Source organism: Dama dama, chromosome 3 (genome assembly GCF_033118175.1).
Source record: "Dama dama isolate Ldn47 chromosome 3, ASM3311817v1, whole genome shotgun sequence".
Lineage (NCBI taxonomy): Eukaryota > Metazoa > Chordata > Mammalia > Artiodactyla > Cervidae > Dama > Dama dama.
In genome coordinates this window covers 53,753,692-53,771,664 of record NC_083683.1, presented here as the reverse complement: position 1 = coordinate 53,771,664, position 17,973 = coordinate 53,753,692, and positions in this window count along the sequence as shown.

Here is a 17,973-nt window from a genome sequence, read left to right as displayed (position 1 = left end):
GGGTTGCCATTTCCTCCTCCAGTGGATCTTTCCAACCCAGGGATCAAGGCTGTGTCTCCTGCATCTCCTGCTTTGGCAGGCAGATTCTTTACCACTGAGCCACCTGGGAAGTGAGATGGTGAGTGTAAATATGGCAAGTCTGAGAAACTGAAACATATCCCATCTGTCTGCAGTCTGAGGAGCAGGGGGAGGGCAGTGGTGGAGGTTTGGATATGAGCCTTGAGAGATGGGCAGAGGCTGGGTCATGAATGAACCTAAAAGCAGGAACAAGTTTGATGGTGACGATTCAATTTTGGATGACAAGAGCAAATAACCTTCATATTGACTAAGAAGTTAAGTAGGAAGGAGTTAGGGAGAAAGTGGTGTGCAAGAATTCAAAAGAAGAGAGTATTCCAAGAAGAGAGGAGTACCTACCCTCTTCTGCTAAATTTTAGATTGTGCAGAGCAAGGTATGTCCCATGCAGCCCTAAGAGTTCTCTCAAACCCCTAAATTAAGAGATTTGATGGAGGTCCTCAGAGAGAGTTGAGCAGTTTATTTACATCCTCAAAATGGACCAGCTAATCTGTGTATCCTTTAGGCAGTTCAATTCAGTTCAGTTCAGTCACTCAGCCATGCCTGACTCTTTGCAACCCCATGGACTGCAGCACGCCAGGCTTCCCTGTCCGTCACCATTTCCTGGAGCTTGCTCAAACTCATGTCAATCAAGTCTGTGATGCCATCCAACCATCTCATCCTCTGTTGTCCCCTTCTCCTCCTGCCTTCAATCTTTCCCAGCATCAGGGTCTTTTCCAATGAGTCCTCCTTAAATAAATGTGCACCAGGCTTTGAGGAGTTTGGCCAGCAGTGATCCTGAAATTATAATCTGTGGGGCAATACTGAACTATTCCATGTTGCTCATTTTAACAGGAATTGTATTTCAATTGTGCGGTAGTTTGAGCATTCTTTGGGTTTGCCTTTCTTTGGGATTGGAATGAAAACTGACCTTTTCCAGTCCTGTGGCCACTGCTGAGTTTTCCAAGTTTGCTGGCATATTTGAAGGCAATCCCAAAGAATGCTCAAACTACTGCACAATTGCACTCATCTCACATACTAGTAAAATAATGCTCAAAATTCTCCAAGCCAGGCTTCAGCAATACGTGAACCGTGAACTTCCAGATGTTCAAGCTAGTTTTAGAAAAGGCAGGAGAACCAGAGATCATATTGCCAACATCTGCTGGATCATCAAAAAAGCAAAGAGTTCCAGAAAAACATCTATTTCTGCCTTATTGACTATGACAAAGCCTTTGACTGTGTGGATCACAATAAACTGTGGAAAATTCTGAAAGAGATGGGAATACCAGACCACCTGATCCACCTCTTGAGAAACCTGTATGCAGGTCAGGAAGCAACAGTTAGAACTGGACATGGACCAACAGACTGGTTCCAAATAGGAAAAGGAGTATGTCAAGGCTGTATATTGTCACCCTGCTTATTTAACTTATATGCAGAGTACATCATGAGAAACACTGGACTGGAGGAAGCACAAGCTGGAATCAAGATTGCTGGGAGAAATATCAGTAACCTCACATACGCAGATGACACCGCCTTTATGGCAGAAAGTGAAGAGGAACTAAAAAGCCTCTTGATGAAAGTGAAAGAGGAGAGTGAAAAAGTTGGCTTAAAGCTCAACATTCAGAAAACTAAGATCATGGCATCTGGTCCCATCACTTCATGTCAAATAGATGGGGAAACAGTGGAAGCAGTGTCAGACTTTATTTTTCTGGGCTCCAAAATCACTGCAGATGGTGATTGCAGCCATGAAATTAAAAGATATTTACTCCTTGGAAGGAAAGCTATGACCAACCTGGATAACATATTTAAAAGCAGAGACATTACTTTGCCAACAAAGGTCCATCTAGTCAAGGCTATGGATTTTCCAGTGGTCATGTATGGATGTGAGAATTGGACTGTGAAGAAAGCTGAGTGCCAAAAAATTGATGCTTTTGAACTGTGGTGTTGGAGAAGACTCTTGAGAGTCCTGTGGACTGCAAAGAGATCCAACCAGTCCATCCTAAAGGAGACCAGTCCTGGGTGTTCATTGGAAAGACTGATGCTGAAGCTGAAACTCCAGTACTTTGGCCACCTCATGCAAAGAGTTGATTCATTGGAAAAGACCCTGATGCTTGGAGGGATTGGGGGCAGGAGGATAAGGGGATGACAGAGGATGAGATGGTTGGATGGCATCACCAACTCAATGCACATGAGTTTGTGTGAACTCCGGGAGTTGGTGATGGACAGGGAGGCCTGGCGTGCTGCGATTCATGGGGTTGCAAAAAGCCGGACACGACTGAGCGACTGAACTGAACTGATATATTTCAATTGGAATTGGGCTTCTCAGGTGGCTCTAGTGGCAAAGAACCCACCTGCCAATGCAAGAGATGGAAGAGATGTGGGTTCCATCCCTGGGTTGGGAAGATCCCCTGGAGGAAGGCATGGCTGTACTCTAGTACTTTTGCCTGGAAAATCCCATGGACAGAGGAGCCTGGTGGGCTACAGTCCACGGGGTTGCAAAGAGTCAGACATGACTGAGCGTCTAACACCTCACCTCCTCATATATTTCAACAGTCAGCTGATCCCAGTTGATTATCTCTTGTAAAAATTGTGTGTAAGAATTTAAGGCCATTTCAAAGGTGAGTGGGAGGAGGATGCCAGGTTAGGGTGCCTCCTCTGTCACAGCAATCTTCGTGGTCTCTTATTTGCTGTCACTTCCACTAGTCTGAGCCCAGAAGGCAGAGTGTGGCCTATTTCAATGTTGTGACTGCTGTGTTTTGCACAATGACTGGAACAGAGTAGGTGCTTAATATACACAGTATGATGAGTGAATACTGGGACCTAATGGAGAGCTGCTGGGCAGGAGGGAGTGAGGTGGGGGCACGTAGGGCTCATCTGCCAAGCCCTAAGGTGACCCAGCCAAGGCTAGTGCAGTCCACAGGACCACAGGAGTTCAGCGCCATGCCTTTGGGCAGTAGAGACTCCGTTGATGGGGAGGCATGTGCTAGGTGAAGCAGCCGTTGGGGTTTAGGGGCAAGGTCTAACAATGTTTAACCAAAGGATCTGAGGTTCAGGGGTGGACCTGAATCCCAGTGGCCACATTAGAAATCAGGTGAAGTCCAGTGTTGTCTGTATGTGATAGGGGTGCAGCTGCTACTTGGAGAAGCCCCATAGCATACCCCCAAACTTTGGAGAACAAGATGAACTGCAGACCTCCACAGTCAAAATGGGGGGCTGGTCTGGAGAACAGATTGATGTTTTGGTTCTATGATTCTGCCTTCCTTAGTTATCCTTCAAACCAGACGACTCTATTGATTTCACATACCTGTGAGTCTGAGAAAAAAATCACAAAGAAGAAATATAAGTGTCCTTTCACTTACAGCTGTTGACCCTATCTATTTTATTTCAGAGGTACCAAGACTAATTCTTTCACTTTGACGTTTACAAAGCTTAAGACAGTGGCATAATGGCTGCTAATGACCTTTCTGGAAATATCCTGGGTTGAATGGTGCTTTATTTTCTCTTTTTCTTTTTATTTTGTCTACAAGAAACTGTGGAAATTGTAGTTGAATCGCTGAGATTGACTTCTCTAGATCTTAGATATTACTATCTATTCTCTCCTTTTTATAAAAAGTGGCAATTCCGGCTTCAGAATGTTGCTTATGCTTTTGGCCCCCAGGCTTAAAGATCTCCTATAGATAGCGCATGGCGTTCCATAAATATCTTCAAGTATGACCTGCAATGTCTGAATTAGCTTTTCCCCTCATCAGAGCTTTGGCTGGGACAGAAGTTTGTAGATGTTGAAGTTTATTTATTAATAATTCCACAACTCCTGGTCATACTTCCATCCCATGCCCCAGCTCCCACCCTGAGCCCAGAATATGTGGGGTATTAAAATAAAATGAAGCTCAAGCAAGCATAAAGAAAAAAAATGACATACTCAGTAGTATGGTTATGGGCTCTACATGTAAAAAAGGAGCAACTTTCAAATAGAGCTTGCTAGATTAACATCCATTTTCTTTTAGAGTTTAAGATGGGAAGGGTATAATTGTGGGGTGCTGGCTGCATGCCATTTCATGAGAGAAAAAGGAAGCTGTTGACATTGCTTGCTGCTGCTGCTGCTGCTGCTAAGTCTCTTCACTTGTGTCCGACTCTGTGCGAACCCATAGAAGGCAGGCCACCAGGCTCCCCCGTCCCTGAGATTCTCCAGGCAAGAACTCTGGAGTGGGTTGCCATTTCCCTCTCCAATGCATGAAAGTGAAAGTGAAGTCGCTCAGTTGTGTCCGACTCTTAGCGACCCCATGGACTGCAGCCCACCAGGCTCCTCCGTCCATGGGATTTTCCAGGCAAGAGTACTGGAGTGGGGTGCCATTGCCTTACCAACCCTGAAAATCCAGAGACAGCCACGGAGTAGAAAGAGGGTGCAGGCAGCATTTCTGATCCCTTGCAAACTGGCTCCCAGGCCGGTGCATCCACCAGGATGTGGTTTTCTGGTGAGTGAGAGCCACTGATGGACTTGGAAATTAGTCCTTCATGTTACTGTGCTGACCACATGACTGTCTGAAAGCATTAGCAAAATAACCTGTCACTCGCGATGTGATTGAGAGAAATGTACAAAGGAAATGAGTTTACTAACTCCATTAGGTTAAAAGGCAAATGGGAGACTGAAACAATAATCAAATGGTAATATTTTAATTTTCAGAATTAGTTATCTGACAGGGCATTTCTCTTTTAATTTAGCGTTCTATATGGCGAAATGATGAAGTTTAAGGAGCTTAATAGAGAAACAGAGGAAATGAGGGTGCCAAGCAAATCAACAGGCTTAATCTTCTTTATAGAGGTTCAGAGTTACAAACCACTCTTGCTAAAAAGTACTATTCCAGCCACCCCCGCAGAATAAATCAATATGAGAAAATGGGAAGAAAACTCAAACCCCACAGGAAAAAAAGCTGAAAATGAAATCAATGAATTTTCCCAAATGAATGACTCATGATGCTGAGATCCCAGCCTGTGATTCTGCGTGGTGCCTGAACTTCAATATTTGCAAGTTAACGTGCAATCTCCTCTAGTCTGAAACCGGAGTTTGCCTGGAAGCAGCTATAATTCTCTTACCGTCTCGTTAAATAGGTTAAAGCAGGCAGGCAGTCCTGTCAGCAGGGCCTGGGAGAAATGTGAATACAGTGGGAAGTTGTCTTTGCACATTGATTTTCTTTGCAAGAATCAGCAAAAGTGTGTGGGTGACAAGAGGAAGGAGGAAAGCAGGAGAAAGGAGGGGCAATTCTCAAAACACCACCAAATGAAATGAAGCTCTTGTCACAACCATGGCAGGGATATATTGATACTATTTTTCCTCCACAATTGAGGTTTATGTGAGTGTCAGGGAAGCACTCTCCATTGGAACAAAGTCCTCCAAAATGGATCCAAGTCATTTGATTTTTCATAGTGCAGATGCCCATCACTGGACTCAGTGACCAGTGCTGGGCAAGTTGCTGCTGTTACTCTCATTGACATTATTTGTATTAGAGTCTTGGGGGTTAATACAGCAGGGTAAAGTTTTCTTTTCTTCTCACTTTTCTGATTTGATGCTGAAATTGTTTTAAAATGTCTAAATGAAGCCTTAGCTTATTCACTGACTTATGAGCATCACCATAAGGATGGGGATGCGAGCTGTGTTGTTGTCAGTAGTTAAGTGGATCATTCTCTTCCTATTCTGTTTATGAGTGAGGTTGCTGACAGCAGCCAGGTGGTGGCAAAGTATTTACCATTTCTCCCTATCACCTGGTGCTTTGCACACTGCTTTCCTCTTAGTTGGCATGGATTGTGTGCATTAAAGCTCCACCAACTAGATTGTTGGCCCTTGGAGGGCAAGGCTTGTCTCCAAGATTTCTTTCTATCCCTCACATACACCTATGCATGTGGGACTGTGTCTTCACATCGACCATGTGTTGGTCGATGACTCGTATTGATTAAGTGTGTATTTCTACATCCTCCATGCGCTCTGAACACAGAATCACAAAAGAGCTGTGGGAGACTCATTTTATGGAAGAGGAAACTGAGAAAAAAGAGGAAAAATGTACTCCCAGCACAGGGTCCAGTGGGGATCAGAACTCAGCTGTCAGACCTGTGCATGTTTCTTTTGTTCCTCCCCAGTGGGAGAAACTGGGGTCGCTAAGTAAAGTGCAAGAGACCAGGGTGAGTGGGAGAACAAATTCAGGCACACAGCCGGGGCTGCTCCGGCATCATTCTCAGTCTTGAGCGTGATGCTGTTTTGTAAGCGGAGCACAGGGCGTTCCGCACGTAGCTCAGGACCCAGGGCTTTGGCAAATGCGTCTCTGTCTTGACACAGGGCAAAGAGAATGTTCTGCTAAGCAGGAGCTCCCAGGCCTGAGTCTAGAGAGAAAGAAGGAAATGTGCAGCTAATAGTGTGCCTGCTGGCTTTCTTACGTGAGGCCTGGGCTAGCTGGTTTTCTGAAAAGGTTCTTTTTAAGCAGCTATTTCGGGGCCACTGGCTGTGGGCAAAACATTCTTTTCTTTGACCACAATCCAAAGGCAAGCATATAGGAGGGCTTCCCCCACCCCCCTGCCCCGGTTGGCATCCCAAATAATGGCCTCCTTTCCTCCCCTCTCTCCCGCTTTTCCTCCTGAGAACATTTGGTGATCACCTACCATGCGCTGAGCACAGTGCTGGGTAGACGATGTGGAGACAGTTATGAAAAAATCAACTGTCTTGTTCTGGAATGCAGGGTTTATTAGGGAGACGAATGTCATCATTATTTGCCTGGCAGTGAGATAAACACTGAGGAGGCATCTACAAAGTGGGAGCACAAAGGAAGAGGCAACTAAGGACATCTGTGGGGCCAGGCGAGTGTTTTCGAGGCAGTGGCATTGAGTCTTTATGGAAGAGTTATCCGGTTGGGTGGTTTTGGTGGAAGACGGAAACCCGGCAGAGGGGACAGCCAGTGCAGACGCAGGAAAATGCAAGAAACCCACAATGCTTGGGAACTCAGAAACAGTTTGGAGTGGTAGAAAGTGAGGAGTTGTGTGTATGTGGGGGTGGGGTGGAGCTGAAAGCCCAGGCAGGAAAGTAGAAATCCAAAGGACACTGGATGCTGTGCTAAGGAGTTTATATTTTAGCTCAAGGTAACGGGGAGGAGAGAACCAGCAGAGCAGAAACCGACTATACTAATGTCCTTTTCCTTAAAGTAACACACGTTGCTGAATATAAATAGCTCTGCCAAAGAAAAAATAGACTGGGCTCATTTCATTTTCCTATAAAGATGAAAATTAGTTCTTGGAGATACCTTTTGCTTTTGCAATTATTAAGCTTTTCCAAGTGGTATGCAATAGTAGTTTTATAAAGCAAATCATGTTTTTCATGGACTTAAAATGTATTTTCAAAGTTAATGGAAAGGGCAATGGACTGGGAATTGTCCTGAGACCTGGGTTCTGGATCTAGGACCCCCATTAACAGAGGGTGTGGGAATCCCCTATGCTGGGTCTTTCTCATTCATCAGGTCAGGGGATGGGAACAGCAGCTCTCCAGGGACCTTTTAGCATTAGGATTGGAGAGTGTAACTTTTGTGTGTGGCATGTGTTTCTGTGTGTATTGGTGTATTTATATCTAGCCTAATTCCGATAGGAATATGAGGCAACTGAGTATAAAAGCGACTGATTCAATGAGTCAAACTCTTAAGGCTGTCACAAAAATAAACAAAGCAAAGTAAAACAGCCTGCTGATTCTCACCCAAACCAGAGAAGGAATAATAGCAGAATAAAGAACAGCCTTCTGAGTTGCCATCATCATGCCATCTTAAATTTTATTAATTTTTTGGATAGATAATACATTCATAAGTTTCACAATTTGAAAGGTAAAACATGCATACAATAAAATTCTCCCTCTTGTCCCTTCTCCTAGCCACCCAGGCTTGCTCTCACCAGGCAGGCACTATACTCTTTAGCTGCCAAGATAAGGTAGGAAATAGAATGATTTGCAAAGCTCTTAAGGATCAAGAATTATTACAAAAGAAAGGCACTTTTTTTTTTTTTTTGAGGGAGGAGAATTTTAAGCTCTTAAAGAAATTTCTCAAAAGGATACCTACACAACAAAGGCTCTTGAGTAAAATCACAGAAAATAAACTCAATAATATCTATGGCAGTGTAGAGGATTTCATTTCTGAGCTGTTTCAGAATTTAAAGAAATACTTTGTTGAATTTCCTACATTCTGTCCCATTAAAAAGTCAAGAGGAACAGACTTTGACCTGGAGTATTTTGAGGGAAGAATTTAACTAAAAGCTCATTTATTTCTGCCCTTGAGATATCTTAACTTCTGAATTATGTTTAATTTGGAAAAGGACTACCACCTGATTTGATTCCAGGGTAATTCAGTCCCCAAATGAAGTCCTGTATAACTGACTGGGGAAAACTTTTGGCTAAAATTGTTTAGTGTTGTCCATTTATATGTGACAATGCAATTGACGAAGGAATTTGGTTTGACATCATTATTATTTAGCGGTTCTCCCAGGCAGGAATTGGTCAATAGGTTCAACTGCTTTTAGACGCCACTCCTGGAATGTGAAAGTGGTGTCATGTGATCAGCATTAGAAGGGTCCTTTTGTTGGCCAACATAGGTACCTTGGATTTGGAGCCAGTACCCAATAGTCCACGGCTTGGCTCAGTGGGTAAAGAATCCGCTTGCAATGCAGGAGACACGGGAGGTGCTGGTTCAATCCCTGGGTCAGGAAGATCCCCTGGAGGAGCTAAATGGGAACCCACTCCAGGAAATCCCATGGACAGTGGAGCCTGGCAGGTTACAGTCCAAAGGGTTACAATGAGTCAGACGTGACTGAGTGAAGACGAATGCACCATTCCAGGTACAAGTTAAACTGAGAGGGGACTGTGGGTGACTCCTGTATGTGCCACTGAAATGATGCTAAATTTAAATGATTCTAAATTTTGGCTAAGTTGTCAGAAAGTGAGTGCTGTCAGCTCTGATTCCCAGACTAGTAGGAAAATAAATGCAGTAAAGGGGTTAGATCTTAGATCAATGCATATTATGTAATTTGGCCCTAAATCATTGCCTGTGGAATGAAAGACTGACACCAGATCAATAATTGCCAGAAAAATTAAAATTTTCATTAAGTGAAACAGAAAGCAATGGTTGAACAGTAAAACCTCAAACAAGTCTGCTTTTCAGCTGGGATAAGAGATGGCACGACCCAGGCCTGGACTTTGTTGGGAAGAACTAGCATAGAATTCTAAGGAAATGAGAGGGAATACACTGGGTCTAATTTTTGTTTTTAATGGTGTTTGGGTCCATCTAGTTAACAGAGGTACAACTCAATTCAATTCACAGACTCAGTCATGTCCAACTCTTTGCAACCCCATGGACCATAGCCAGTCAGGCTCCGCTGTCCATGGAATTCTCTAAGCAAGAATACTGGAGTAAGTAGCCATTCCCTTCTCCAGGGGATCTTCCCAACCCAGGGAATGAAGCCGGGTCTCCTGCATTGCAGGCAGATTCTTTACCATCTAAGCCCCCAGGGAAGCCCGAAGTCAGACCTGTTAATTGTAGTAGGTTAAAGAACCCCAGGGCAGGACTCCCTTGGGACCCTTCTCTGGCTTAAGACTAGTGTCAGAGAGTGTTCTGGAGCCACAGCAATAGCCCTTGTCCCAAAGCTGCCGCAGCAGAGCAGGACCTTGACAGGTTCCCCCTGTCACAGACATGTGACTGTTAACAAAGTCCTAGCCACCAAGTAGTCTAAGGGCCAGGCTCCCACCGAGGCCTGTGGGAGACCCTCACCCATCCCCTTTGGCCATGGGTGAATTCAAAGCAGCTTTCTCAGAAATACAGGAAAACTATGTACTTTCTTGCTAGTGTGCCTAGCTTTTCTTGGCTCCCTAACGGTTCCTTCCCAGACTCAGGGCAGAGAAAATAAGGGGTCGGATTCTCCACTGGAGAGCTCTATTTCCAGGTTTAATTGATCTCTAGTTCATGGTGGCACTGCTCTTTGGCTCACCCTGGCCTCATCTCATCTTTCAGCCAAATAGTTAATGACCTGTAAGCAAACAAACAGCTGTTCAGAAGGATCCAGATATTTCAAAAGCCCTGAGGTGAATCTTCTTGTGAAGCAAAGCATCTTCTGTGATGCAGAAAAGCTTCTTCTAATTCATTTGTTTTATAGGTTAGTGCGCCGTAGGGGTCTCCAACCATGAAGGTATCATTTGTAGTTGTAGTCAGAAGAATGCTGATGAAGTTTACAGTTAAATTCAGATAAAATGAAGTCTGATTTCCTTACCGTGGGACAATGGCTGTTACATTAAAATGTCTCATTCCAACAACCCATCTTTTAGCCTGTTCTACATTAAAGATCAGTGTTTTAATTATTTTGAGTAGCAGAAACAAGACGTGCCTCCTCTCAACCAGGGAGGTGAATATTCCTCTGCTCCTTTTGTTGCCTGGTGCATAGTTGCTCTTGGCAGACTCCTCTGTCCATGGGATTCTCCAGGCAAGAATACTGGGGCAGGTTGCCATGCCCGCTTCCAGGGGATCTTTCCAATCCAGGTACTGAACCAGAGTCTTCTGTGTCTCCTGCACTGCAGGCGTATTCTTTATCTGCTGAGCCACCCGGGAAGCCCCTAGCTGCCTGGAGAGGCAGATAAAGATCCTTTGCAGTGAAAGCAATGAACTTAGAAAGAGGAGCTTCCCAGAGGAGGTGCTCTACTGCATGCAAACTGGGAGACAGTGCCAATGTCAGGGCTGAGTCTATTTGTCTCCGCTTGGCTTCCAAACTTCCGAGAATGCAACATATTGTTGGAATACTTTATCTTCGTTAACAGAATATTATTCCACAAGGAGAAATATTATATAAATACAAAAAGATGAACAGGCTGTTTAAAAAGGAGTAGTGTTTGGATAACTCTCATTCTATGGTATAGATGTGAGAGTTGGACTGTGAGGAAAGCTGAGCGCCGAAAAATTGATGCTTTTGAACTGTGGTGTTGGAGAAGACTCTTGAGAGTCCCGTGGACTGCAAGGAGATCCAACCAGTCCATCCTAATGGAGATCAGTCCTGGGTGTTCATTGGAAGGACTGATGCTGAAGCTGAAACTCCAATACTTTGGCCACCTCATGCGAAGAGTTGACTCATTGGAAAAGACCCTGATGCTGGGAGGGATTGGGGGCAGGAGGATAAGGGGATGACAGAGGATGAGATGGCTGGGTGGCATCACCGACTCGATGCACATGAGTTTGTGTGAACTCCGGGAGTTGGTGATGGACAGGGAGGCCTGGCGTGCTGCGATTCATGGGGTGGCAAAGAGTCGGACACGACTGAGTGACTGAATTGAACTGATGGTTTGTCTTGTACTGAAACAACATGCTTATCACCGAAATTTTGAAAAATATAGAAAAGCACAAAGGAAATGTATCTTCTGGTCTTTTTTCTTCTGGGCATACATATATACAGAAACTGATCACACTGGACAAGTGTAACTTGCTTTTCAGTTGACATATAATGAACATTTCTTCATGTAATTTGATATTTTACAACCATTATTTTATGGCTCTATGATCTATTTGTTGGACATTAACATTAAAATAATTTTAAATAAATTTTCTTTAACAGGTGATGAACGTTCTTTAGCTAAATCTTTGTGCTCATTCATTATTTTCACAGGATAAACTTGTAAAAGGATTTCTGTTTTCTAAAATTGTATTCACCCAAAGTGAAGGGAAGAAGACTAACTGAGCCCTAACGGTCAAGTGCTGATATTGGGGAGCAGTATTTTAAAAGCATGGAGATTTGCAGTCAAATTGCCCTCATTTAAATCCCATTTCTACCATATGCTCAGTTTCCTCATCTACAAAATGAGGGTAATAATGGTACCTATGTTCTAAGGTTGCTGGGTGATATAAATGACTAATACAGAAGCATGTATCCGATACATTATCGTATTTTCCTTCTTTCGTTCCATTCATGGCTTGGTTAGATGGACACCATTATGGCCAAATTGCAGAGGAGGAAGCAGATGCCCAGAAAAGAGAAGTAACTCACCCAAAGCCAGATTCTGTGCATCCAGCTCCAAAGTGCATTCTATTCGCTTTTATGCAATAATTATTAAGTTAGTCCATGTAGTAACAATTACGAAACATTAACTCTAGAGTACAGATTTTCAGTTTTGCTCTCAGTCTCTGCCAAAGTATCACAGCCCCAGAGAAGAGCAGCTGCCCATCACGTCACTCTGTGTTTCCTTCAAGCCCGTGTCACAACTCTAATGATCTCTTAAACTCAATTTCCTATTTATTGTCTGTCTTTCCTGTTGGAATGTGTGTTGAGGGCGGGTTGTGTCTTTTCAACGATGCAGCACCCAATCTGGCACCAAGAAGACTTTCTGTGATAAATGCATCTTATCATTCAGATGTGAACACAACCTAAATTACCACATTATTACTATTTTCTTCTGCTTATGAAAAAAGTTTATATATATCAAATTATCTGGATAATTTTCAACTTACCTTTCACTTTTTACTAAAAACATGCTTGATTTTTAGATTAAAAAGCAACCAAATAATAAATACATTGAAAAAAATCTTAATAGGTTTGTAAAACTTGACTGAAAGTGGTAAACTTCTGCTGTCATACCAAATACTTCTGTGAAGTCTTCTTCGAGCAGATAAAGGGCTCAAATATGAAAACAGTCCTAGGAACGCTCTCATTTCTTAAAGCCCAGAGTTTAATTTGCCTGGTATGGGCTGTGTATACAGGCATAATCTCCTTGTCTTGCCGGACTGATCCATCCAAACAACTGGATAATTCCACAGAGAAGAATAAGTTAAAAAATCATGTTTCACAGGGTACTCAAAGCCAGTGCTTTGGGACAACCCAGAGGAATAGGGTGGGGAGGTAGGTGGGAGTGGGGTTCAGGATGGAAAGACATATGTGCACCCACGGGTGATTCATGTTAATGTATGTTAAAAACCACCACAATACTGTAAAGAAAGTATCCTCCAATTGAAATTAATTAATTTAAAAAAGCTCAAAAAAAGTGGAAAATTAAAAAAAAAATCATGCTTCAGTCCTTTTGTTCTGATTAATAGGCTGTGTTGCCTTTTTTCTTCTGTCTCTTAAAGAATTCCCACTTATCCTTTGAGTCTTCATTTGAAAATCTATTCTATCTAAAGCCTTCTCTTATTTTCCCTATGCCCTGGGAAGGAATTCAGCTCTCTGTTCTTGGTGCTCCCCTGACACCTTGTATAGAGTATGATATGGCTCGGAGGGCTTTGTACTTGTTTTTTTAAAAATCTCATGTGTCCTCATGTGTCCTCATTTGGACTGAAATTCTTTAATGCAGTGATCATGGCCCGTGTTCCCAAGGCCTAGAACGTTACACAGCATGTTGTAGACTTTGCTGAATGAATTAACAAATGAACCAACTGTTTGTGTGAGATGTGTATTTAGATTTTGTTATATGAGCAACAAGGTGCCAAGTGAGATCTCTATTTTTTTTTCCTCCAGCTTTGTTAAGATGTAAGGCATAAGTCGTGTCCAACTCTTTGCAACCCCATGGACTGTAGCCCGCCAGGCTCCTCTGTCCATGGGATTCTCCAGGCAAGAATATTGGAGTGGGTTGCCATTCCCTTCTCCAGGAGATCTTCCCTATCCAGGGACTGAAACTTGGTCTTCCACACTGCAGGCAGATTCTTTACCATCTGAGCTATAATTTTAAGGTGTATAACATATTGATTTGATACATTTATACACTGCAAAATGGTTGTCACCATCCAAGGAAGGTTTTTAAGTAAAAGAGTAGCAGGATCCAATTTACGATTTAGAACTACATGTTTGATTTAACTCCACCCTCGTCCTGGCATTCAGCCTCTTAGGCACATGTGTAATTGCTGAAATTTACTCTTTCTATCTTACACATTTCATTTAAAGACATTTTGTTTCATTTTTTGATACCTCTGTAGACTGGCCCTTCTTTCTGAAGATTGTAATTTATTTACTTTTTCCACTAGATTTTCTTCCAATGATGGATGATACTTTATCCTGATATTTGGTACTTCCTTGATCAGAAAAAGTAATCATTTCCAGCACTGAAACCATTTGACTGTGGAGAATAGGTGGAAAATGTGCCATAGCCTGCTTGAATAGGGTTAGAACTTTCAGGCAGGATTGCCAAGTTTCTAGGAGACCGCAGGCAGGAATATTGCATGTTGTTTCTCTCACGGTTTTTCCTCCACCCGCTGAAAGCCCCTTAAGAGTAGCATGCGTGCATGCCAAGTCACTGCAGTTGTGTTCAACTCTTTGTGACCCCTTGGACTGTAGTCCACCAGGCTCCTCTGTCCACGGGACTCTCCAGGGAAGAATACTGGAGAGCATGGAGTGGGTTGCCATGCCCTTCTCCAGGGGATCTTCCCGACCCAAAGATCAGACCCACATCTCCTGCGTCTCCTGTGCCACAGGGGGGTCTTCACTGCCGAGCCACCCCCAGGAGACCCCCCCTTTTTTTTCATTTATTTTTATTAGTTGGAGGCTAATTATTTTACAATATTGTAGTGGTTTTTGTCATACATTGACATGAATCAGCCATGGATTTACATGTATTCCCCACCCCGATCCCCCCTCCCACCTCCCTCTCTACCCAATCCCTCTGGGTCTTCCCAGTGCACCAGGCCCGAGCACTTGTCTCATGCATCCAACCTGGGCTGGTGATCTGTTTCACCCTAGATAATATACATGTTTCGATGCTGTTCTCTCGAAACATCCCACCCTCGCCTTCTCCCACAGAGTCCAAAAGTCTGTTCTGTACATCTGTGTCTCTTTTTCTGTTTTGCATATAGGGTTATTGTTACCATCTTTCTAAATTCCATATATATGTGTTAGTATGCTGTAATGTTCTTTATCTTTCTGGCTTACTTCACTCTGTATAATGGGCTCCAGTTTCATCCATCTCATTAGAACTGATTCAAATGAATTCTTTTTAACGGCTGAGTAATATTCCATGGTGTATATGTACCACAGCTTCCTTTTCCATTCGTCTGCTGATGGGCATCTAGGTTGCTTCCATGTCCTGGCTATTATAAACAGTGCTGCGATGAACATTGGGGTGCACGTGTCTCTTTCAATTCTTGTTTCCTCAGTGTGTGTGGACAGCAGTGGGATTGCTGGGTCATATGGCAGTTCTATTTCCAGTTTTTTAAGAAATCTCCACACTGTTCTCCATAGTGGCTGTACTAGTTTGCATTCCCACCAACAGTGTAAGAGGGTTCCCTTTTCTCCACACCCTCTCCAGCACTTATTGCTTGTAGACTTTTGAATAGCAGCCATCCTGACTGGCATGTAATGGTACCTCATTGTGGTTTTGATTTGCATTTCTCTGATAATGAGTGATGTGGAGCATCTTTTCATGTGTTTGTTAGCCATCTGTATGTCTTCTTTGGAGAAATGTCTGTTTAGTTCTTTGGCCCATTTTTTGATTGGGTCATTTATTTTTCTGGAATTGAGCTGTAGGAGTTGCTTGTATATTTTTGAGATTAATCCTTTGTCTGTTGCTTCATTTGCTATTATTTTCTCCCAATCTGAGGGCTGTCTTTTCACCTTACTTACAGTTTCCTTTGTTGTGCAAAAGCTTTTAAGTTTCATTAGGTCCCATTTGTTTATTTTTGCTTTTATTTCCAATATTCTGGGAGGTGGGTCATAGAGGATCTTGCTGTGGTTTATGTCGGAGAGTGTTTTGCCTATGTTCTCCTCTAGGAGTTTTATAGTTTCTGGTCTTACATTTAGATCTTTAATCCATTTTGAGTTTATTTTTGTGTATGGTGTTAGAAAGTGTTCTAGTTTCATTCTTTTACAAGTGGTTGACCAGTTTTCCCAGCACCACTTGTTGAAGAGGTTGTCTTTTTTCCATTGTATATCCTTGCCTCCTTTGTCGAAGATAAGGTGTCCATAGGTTCGTGGATTTATCTCTGGGCTTTCTATTCTGTTCCACTGATCTGTATTTCTGTCTTTGTGCATGTCCTGGCTATTACAAACAGTGCTGCGATGAACACCGGGGTACACGTGTCTCTTTCAGATCTGGGGAAAGCCCCCTTAAGAGTGGTGCTGGTGTCTTATCCATTGTTTCATCTCCAGGAACTAGTACAGTGCCTGGGGTATAGTGAAATGGTGGTGGTGGGGCAAGGTATAGATTAATGAAAGACTGATCGATTGACAGATGGATGGATGGAAGGAGTGAGTTACTTTGGACAAAGAGCTGGATTTCACTGGATTTCAGTACCAGTGACAGTCCTCAAAAGGGCGGAGGTGACAGAAGCTAACATTTTGTAGGTTTGTAACAAAGCCTTTCCCCTCTTGGAGATAAATGGTCCTAGGGTCTTTGGAAAACTCTTTGGCAAGAAGTCAAGTAAGCCCTCAAAACTCATCTTCTTTCAGATGAAATTTATAAACTCTATAGCGTGTCTCTCATTACCAAATTGACTGGTAATGTTATTTGTGAACTTTTGGGAATTAACAATCAGCAACAGCTTCTTTTACTTTGAATGGGTCTGTGTTTGCCCTGGTCCTGTGGATTCCGCCTTCTTTCTCTCCTGTTGTCTCAAATAACACGTTCTGTGAGACTGAAGCTTCCAGGAGGGGAGAAGTGAGGCAGAGAGGGTGAGGCTCTGTTGAGACCTGCATCTTTCTCCTGGAGGATGAGTGTTCTGCTGGGGCAATTGGGAGGAAGGTGACACATCGGGTTTCTGCTTCCCGCGATTGGGCTGCAGTTGACGTGGGCACACCGGCACCCTGCTCACTGCTAAGCTCTGAACGCAGCCGGCTGTTTGGGGCCTTCATGTTCATTGCTCTGATTCAAATGCAGGTATTCTAGGATGGACTCCCTTTAATACAAGTCAAAGGTACATTGTTAGATTTCATTCTGGTTCTTTCTAAGGCCTTTCATACCTTTCAAAAAAGCCCTACCCACAAGACCTTGCCCTTGTTAACAATTGGGTTCCCACCTTTGGGTTCAAGTCCGGGAGGGTCCCTTAGGGGATGTGAATGTGAGGTGACTGCCTTGTAGAGTACATTGTACATCCTTCCCCTTTGCAAAGGCACTTCATGTTCTCAACATTCCTTTTATCTTGGGGAGACGCTGCTGCCATGGTAATGTGTGATTGACATGCAGGAATTTGACAGCCCTGAGTGTGCCCGGTTCTGGGTCTGGGAGATGTTGAACGGTGGAGCTGTCTATACCAGAGTCTGGTTTCGAACTGTTCTTTGCTTTATAGACTGAAGGAACCACAGCCAAAGAAGCAGGCGGAGGTGGAGCTGACTGCAGAGGACATGGGCTTTTCCACGGCTCCATGGAGAAGCTCCTGCTTCTGTGGTCTCCCGGGCAGAGTGGAGTGGAGCTCTGTGACACCCTAGCCAAACGCTTTCTTCTCAAACTGTCCCTCTGTGCACTCAGCCTCCTCCCCACCAACCCCAATCTCCCACAAAGTTTAAAAAGAAAACTGTCAGAGTTTAAGAAGCCTCACTTTATGTCAACTGCAATTCAGGGGGGATCATTTTCCTGGGGATTTCTGAGAAGGGCTGAGAAATGCTTCCTCATAGGTCACCCAAGTTACATGTTTCTTCTTTCTATTACGTTGGATTCTATCTGCTTTACACTTATTTAAGGCTTGTCTATCACAAATGTATATATTTTTTCTGATGGCTAAAACAGTTTTTCTTTCTTATCACCCTGACTCCACTTCCTGGTAAGTTTTCTTGATTCGATCACCAAGTAGTTGCTTATCTTGTGTCTGTCCGACCCCTTAGGCCTTCTGAAGGGCGGGCCTACAGCAGTTCCTGGGGAGACGACTCCACCCTCCCCAGGACCATTAATTAGGCCAAGGGTGTGCGGTGGAGCCAGTCAGAACCTTTTTTTGTGGGATTCTGAGTCTGTCTCTCTGAGAGAC